Here is a 7,264-nt window from a genome sequence, read left to right as displayed (position 1 = left end):
AAGATAATTGCGGCCCGTCTGAGAAATGAGCCCCCGTGAGGTGGGGTGGATGTTGCAAGTGTCACTGGCCATTCTCTGCGGCAACGTCTTTGTCCGTGAACACGCTATTTGGTGTAGGGTGTACAACCTGTTACCCCCCACTCCATCTTCTGCTGCTCAACCCCCGCCCTCTTTTTTCTTCTGTTTGCTTGGTGAGGAAGTTATGGTTTATTTTTCTCGATAATTTGATCTTTTATACTTTTAAAATTTTTTTTCTTTCTTTTCTTCCCGTAAAAAATATATTGTTAATAAAATGTTTGGGAAAAAAAAATAAAATAAAACTAATATGTTTGATAAAGTGTGTGACCGATTCCAATATAATCGTAATCTACACCATCTGAAACGCATTTCTCCAATAAATTTTGTTAAAAAACATCTATTCTTCAGAAAGTTACGTGGTGGAGGAGTGCACACATATTTGTAGTTAGTCTAACTTTTGAAACAATTGTTAACCACAGCCTCACCCCGTTCTGAAATTATAGAATGATGAAAATGCCTCAATAAATAAGTAGCCCCTTAGCCCAGCCAACAAGTTTACATATTTTACAGCACGCCCGTAACCATCCCTATCACAAAAATATTTCTAAGAATGTGTATCAAATTATGAATACATCAAACAGCATCAAGTACGTAGATAGTAACACTACACATTTTCAAATTATCTGATAACGAGCCAAGCGGGAGCCACCTACGCAGTCGCTCGATATGCTAGAAATAGTAGCCAAATCCACCTCCAATCTAACTGCCAGCTAAGAAAAGGAAGGACATATTGGCAATGTAAGCTTTGGACAGGCTGTCCGATCATAGATCTGATCAATCACACACAAATGTGTGCGTTACACATATATTACAAACGTTAGTATCAACAACTTCTATACTCTGCAGTATTAAAGTCGCTTGGCAATGATGAAGATGGTGATAGATATTGTATATAATGATCAATCACTAACATGAAAGTGCATGCGTGTAATATTAACAGTAACCAGAAAGAAATACAGTGCATTAGGACGCATTAATATACACTCATACATTTGCACACAGTACAGGGCGGGCACACGTAGACGTCACAGAGCAAACACGAATGCTTTACGTTCGTCATAAGCCAAACACGCACGAAAGTTTACGTAAGGCAGAGGTCAGGCGCATATGTAATTACAAATACATTCATACAGAATATAACACACACAGTTATATATATATATATATATATATATATATAACAGTCACATCATGTTACTATTATAAACTTTAACGAGCAATGTGGATACGATTTTGCGTACCTGGTTACCAGGATATTCGCTCGATCGCTGTTCTGTAAATGCATTGAACGTATTATCAATCGATGTATGTACATTATGTATATAAACAAACGCGTACATGCAATCTTACAGCTGTACATAAGAATGTATGACAAACTGATGGTCGAGCAAATATCAAGCTAAGAGCGTAACTTTTCCTTGGTTCAACACAATATCAAAGTCAAGAAACACAGAGTTAAAATATCATATATAAGATACTGTATTAAAATAATAACTATCAGAGTTACAGAAGTCATGTGGAAAATATTACTTATTCTGCAAATTCTGGTTATCATTAAGAAAACTATACTAGTATTTCTTTCTGTTATAAGCATATCTTAAAGGTATTCAGTCACTTCTGAGTTCAAAACACGTTAAGGTCGGTTTTGCCTTTCATTCTTCCGGGTTGATAAAATAAGTAACAAACAAAAACAGTTAGGGGTTCAAATAATCGATGAAGTCCATGCTCTGAAATTTATGGCTCAGTAGCTATGTTGGAAATGACTATTAGCCATCGACTTCCGACTCTTTACGGTCCGAGTTCAAATTCCGCAAGGTTGAACTTTACCTGACATCCTTTCGGGGTCGATAAAGTAGCAGTCAAATACTGGGATCGATGATATCGACCAGAGCCCTCCCCTCAAAATAATTACGTTGTGGCTAAATCAGAAACAGTTTATTATTAATATAATCACATCGCCAAAAGATCCGGCCTTTGAATTTGCTACAACCACATTCCTGGTAATAACGCATCTTCTTTCAATTGTGGAGAACTACTCGCGTGAGATTCTGCTGCTGTTACGTGCATTATAAATTGCACCCTAAAGGCCATACGCCTGATCGGTAAACTTACCATTCACTTTTCAAAACATACACTTCAACTATTGACCCAGACATGTTCTCTCTATCTCTACCTCACTATAACACCTCCACTCAATAAATACTACCTCCATTCAGATCCAACAACCTCTTCTATTGTTAACCACAACTCCAAATCCCGTACTAACCTCTTCGTCCAATCCTTCCTACTTGCTCAACTTATATCACCGTCTATTTAAAGAGGTTCAAACAGACCCTAGATAGTAAATATCTCATTAGTCTTGAGAGCATGCGAAAATCATGGGCCTTTGTAATACCGTGACAAAGCAATAACAGAATTAAAGTATCGCAAGTGAGAAATGTAAACCTTCTCGATCGTAGAAAAAAAAAACATGAACATCGCAATATCTCTTTTGTCAATCTGATGTATACAATTTTGAAGTAATTATCATTATCAAGATTATTCCACAATCTACAACCACTTTTCGGTGGAACCACTTTACCCATATAGGTAATAACTCTTCATAGAGGTATGTCACAAATTCCTCTCCCCCACCTTTTATGCTCGGAATGTACCTTGTCAAAAAGAAGCGTATTTTTATTTATATTGTAGCACGTAGCATAGACGAAGAGAAAAGTTCCCACGACAGTTGAAGGCATTTAAAGTTTGCCATGCTTTTGAGGAAGGTATAAACGTCATAATTTCCTTCTTCCTGATAAGCATGAGGTTATGACAACTTATCTCCATCATCGGCAGAAATTGGAGGGCGCCGGACAAACAGCTTTGCATAAGACTCTCCACGTTCTCAATTCAAATACCGCCGAGGTCAACTTTAACCTTTCACCATTTGGGGGTTTGATAATGAGATATTTACTATCTAGGGTCCCTTTGTAGCCCAGTACCTATATTAGAAATATTATCGCTATCATTCCTTGTACCAAACAAACACTGAGAAAACTCAGTGTGATTGTTTTACCGGGAAATAGCAGCGAAATCTACCTAAAAAAAAAGGAAATTGCATTCTACCGTCTTTAAAAAAAGTCACACTAAATGACATAGTCCATGATACACTATTCCCGAAAATAAAACAGGATGGTCATGACTTGAATGTTTTGATTATTGCTCTGCTTAACTAGGATCGATTTAGGGCTCTGGTTGAATGTATGGTTGTATCAGTCGGGGTCCCAGTGAGGTTGTTCGACCTGCTGCAAAAAGCTTCAAAATCTCTAAACCACACCCCCAACATCTTAAAAGAAAAGAAAGAACACGTTGCTAATATAGTCTTGGGGACATGGACTGATGCCTAAAAATAATGGTATGGTCACGGTTGGACGATTATTTTCTCTCTTTTGATCACAGATCCGCCGGTTCAAAGCTACTCTGTGGCTAAACAACAATAAACAGTAAAAGTTCCATGAAGCGAGTCAGATGAAATCATCACGCTACTACTACGACGACATACTTTTCATTAAGAAGTTCTTGGCAGACGAAGAATGGCCTACACCAAGCAACAATAATAATAATAGCCCCCCTACTCTCAGAGAGAAAGCTCTACTTAAAACACCCCTACCTACTTCAGAGATAGAAAAAGTTAATTTTAGATTAGGACAAGATTCTTTAGGAGAGGGAGAAGGCAGCCAAGCTGATGGATGAAGACAAGAAGTTGTGACTTCTAGACTCCCCACTTCCCACACTCCCGGAGTCAGCCGACGAAAACAAGGTTATAAATAATATAAGACGTTTCGGAATTTAAAGAGGAAATATATGTGTGTGTGTGTGTATATATATATATATATATATATAAAGAGAGAGGAGAAAAAGTAACGAAACCTTCGTGTCAGCCGGCTGGTAAAGGACAATTTAGTTTCAGGCATGTGAAAGTTGGCAAGGAAATTAGTGATTATGTTCAGGTAAGATGAGTGATAAAGGCAAGAATGTGATGGAGCCATTTTAAAGAGAAGATATAAACTGTTATGAAGGGTGGTGGAAATGAAATATGTAAGGTGAGAGAAAAAATTCAGAAATAAAGAGAATGAACGGAGAGAGAGAGAGAAAGTTTAGAAATCAGGTGATAAAGTCGAAGGAAGCGCTACAGGAATTCAGAAAAACCACACATACACACACATGTATAAGCACATATATATATATGTGTGTGTGCGTGTCAACACGCATAGAAACGATGATAAATGGCAATGTATAACTTTACAATTTACTCAGTATTGAATGCTTTCATCATTTCTAAACAAAACAGTGTATATCCCTAATATTATTATTATTATTATTATACATATATATATATATATATTCTGCAATAAATAAGCTTCATCAACCGGCTGACACGATATGATATATATATATATATATATATATACACACACATATACATATGACAAAGTCAGAGAGAGAACATATACAATGTGTCTGTTTCTTTCATATAAAGAAGTTGGCAATTATAAGTTAAATTTTAAAACATCAATTAAGGTTTAATAAATAAATGTCATTTAGGCTTATTTTCTTATTAAATCTCATAACGAATCTCGGCAACGTATAAGAGAATATAATTTGGCATGGTAAGAGTTTGTGAATCGACAATGTGTGTGTGTATATATATTTATATATTTATATAATGAGGTTGGAAGTAGATTCTCGGATGACATACATGAAACAAGTGCTAAAAACAAAGTTGAATGCAAATAATAATGAAAGAATAAGCGAACAAAAGTTACCTTCTGGTTTTATTAAGCTGTAAGTTCGAGTAATAACTACTTTTCTCCATTACAAGTCACAAAGGTAAGCAGAACAAAACTTGTATGACTAAATAACACGCATTCCTGACTTCTTTGTCCACGAAACCAACCTTGGGATCTGCTAGGCATTCTGGGAGTCTTCGCCGCCGCTCTCATTCTTCCTACTCCTCTCCCTCCCTCCCTCTCTCTCTGGTGTTCTTCGCCGCCGCTCTCATTCTTTCTACACTTCTCCCTCTCTGTCACTATTCCTTCGTCACTCACTCTCACTTGTAGAGTTTTACTCCCACTCATTCACATACCTCCAGCCATTTTATTTCTCCTCCCCTTCCGTCACTATTTTCTTTCGTTCTCTCTCTCTTCCTGTATATATTCAGCAGCTAATCTCACTCGTTTCCCCTCATACAAATTCATCTACTATATTTGTCTCTCTCTCTCTCTTTATTCCCTCTTACAATCACTCTCTATCCATCTGTTTCTCTCTCTTCATCACCAAATACAAACCAACTTCATACATCTATTTTCACCAACCCTTACACAAGTCTATTCACACTATATTTCCAGCCACCAGTCTAATACACTGTCTTTCTAAATCTCCACACATAGGGTAGTTTCATGGTTGTAACCACGCGCCCATCTATTCATCATACACGCGTGCTTATCATCGTATGGTTTATATCGAAAATTGACCGAATTATAGGGCAAATGATAAAGAGTAAAGAATACATTATGAAGATTTCTTTGATTATATATATACCTTCGAAAACTTTATAATAGACGTCGTTTAATGAAAAAGAAAAAAACAAACAACAAATGCGTTATTTAGATAGGAAAACTTCCATATATTATTAAAATTCTTTGGCTCGTAAGAAAAGGTGAAATTATGTTATTTACAAGAAATTATAAGTATTTTTATCAATCAATTTTATTACGCAATGTAAAATCAGGGAATAAAAAATGTTAAATGAAAAATGTTAGTTTCAGTTAAGATTCCTCTTACATTGTATTATAATTACACTGAAGACATTCTTTAGCATCAACAACTGAAGTTATTGATGCTAAAGTTTCCAGAGTTAAAGTGAAATGCAATCGGCAGCGGAACGAAAGTTCTATGTTTCAATAGTTAACAGCGAGAGGAGAGTGAGAAATTTTGAATTATTTTTCTGCTTAACAGAACTCTGCGACTGAAATATTCGCGCCAGCATCATTAACTGGCTGCAGCATGGCATCAGCTGAAGCTTCTCTAGCAGCACTGTGATACACCTGCATGGGGACAGAAATGAATCAAAGCAGATTTGCAAACGTATAGATTATTGTGTTAAATAAAATAGAGAGATTAATGTGAGTCTGAAGAGATACGGCAGTGCGGCAACGTGAAGTGCTCTTAGGTTTAAAGCCAGCCTCATTTCTAATCTGACATGAAAGCAACAACTGGTCACAGCAAGTAGCTCTACCTTCCGAAAATGTGTACCGCTCCTACTACTACGGTAGCCCAAGCTGCTGCTACTTCTTCTTGGTAGGCCTCAGAGACTGGTTTATTTACTGCACGGGTAGGTTTTTTCCCTTAAAGGCTATTTGTTTGACGTTAAGAAGCTGCTGGAAAAGCGGAATTCTTTCAAGCACTTGCTCATGTAGCGACGTTGGTGCTTGGTCGACATCAGTTGTTCCGATATTACATACATTTACATAATCGAGTGTTTCCCCTCCCGCCGCCTTTCTACCTTAAAAAAAAGTTTCTTTCGAGCCTCAGTATACATCTCCACCACAAACTGATACATTCGTTTCTTGAATAATAATAACCAGTATCCATAACATGTTGTTAGCAATGTGTACTACGGAGATAAACTACTAGAAACTTGATGTTTTTAACGTGTAGTGGAGGCGGTTACCGCATGTCTTCCATGTGCTTGATGTCTGCCTTTGAATTTTGTCGAATTCCATAGCTTTTCTTTACACGTTTCACTTTTTCTAAAATGTCTTTCCTCTTAAAATCATCATTACTTTTAACTGACTGACCCACAAAATATTTACCACCCGAATCTACCTTGTTTTTCTCCACAGCTGCTGTAGTATTTATCTCATGGTAGCAAAAATCAATTTTACGCGCATAGTAGTTCAGTGAAAAGCTTACTATGTTTTTAAACATCCGAATCTTTTCGGTATCTTTTACTCTTCATATTGTTGTTTAAATTCTTGTAAACATTATTTTGTTAGCCGTAATGTCCAGTTTGCAGTTAAATTACGTCAGCCCTCTTTCACAAAGTAATCATTTTCATAGCTTTTGAAGATGTCCGTATGAAGAAAAATCTTAGCGTGCTTATTTATCCGTTCTTTGAATCGAATACTAGTAGTTATTATATATA

General features: G+C 36.6%; 2 protein-coding genes across 2 annotated transcripts in view; one reads left to right on the top strand and one right to left on the bottom strand.

Annotated features, from left to right (window-relative positions):
• Nucleotides 1-5,102, bottom strand: part of LOC106875366 (uncharacterized) — a 113,697-nt gene extending 108,595 nt beyond the window's left edge. Inside the window, exon 1 of the mRNA XM_014923459.2 lies at nt 4,884-5,102. The gene's annotated coding sequence lies outside the window, so the exon portion shown is untranslated. The remainder of the gene's footprint in view (nt 1-4,883) is intronic.
• Nucleotides 5,103-6,096: 994 nt separating this feature from the next.
• LOC106875370 (thyroid adenoma-associated protein homolog) overlaps nt 6,097-7,264 on the top strand; it is a 74,565-nt gene continuing 73,397 nt past the window's right edge. Inside the window, exon 1 of the mRNA XM_014923467.2 lies at nt 6,097-6,451. The gene's annotated coding sequence lies outside the window, so the exon portion shown is untranslated. The remainder of the gene's footprint in view (nt 6,452-7,264) is intronic.

This window comes from Octopus bimaculoides, chromosome 4 (assembly GCF_001194135.2).
Source record: "Octopus bimaculoides isolate UCB-OBI-ISO-001 chromosome 4, ASM119413v2, whole genome shotgun sequence".
NCBI lineage: Eukaryota > Metazoa > Mollusca > Cephalopoda > Octopoda > Octopodidae > Octopus > Octopus bimaculoides.
Note: the sequence above shows the minus strand (reverse complement) of the source record. Positions and strands in the feature narration are given on the sequence as shown.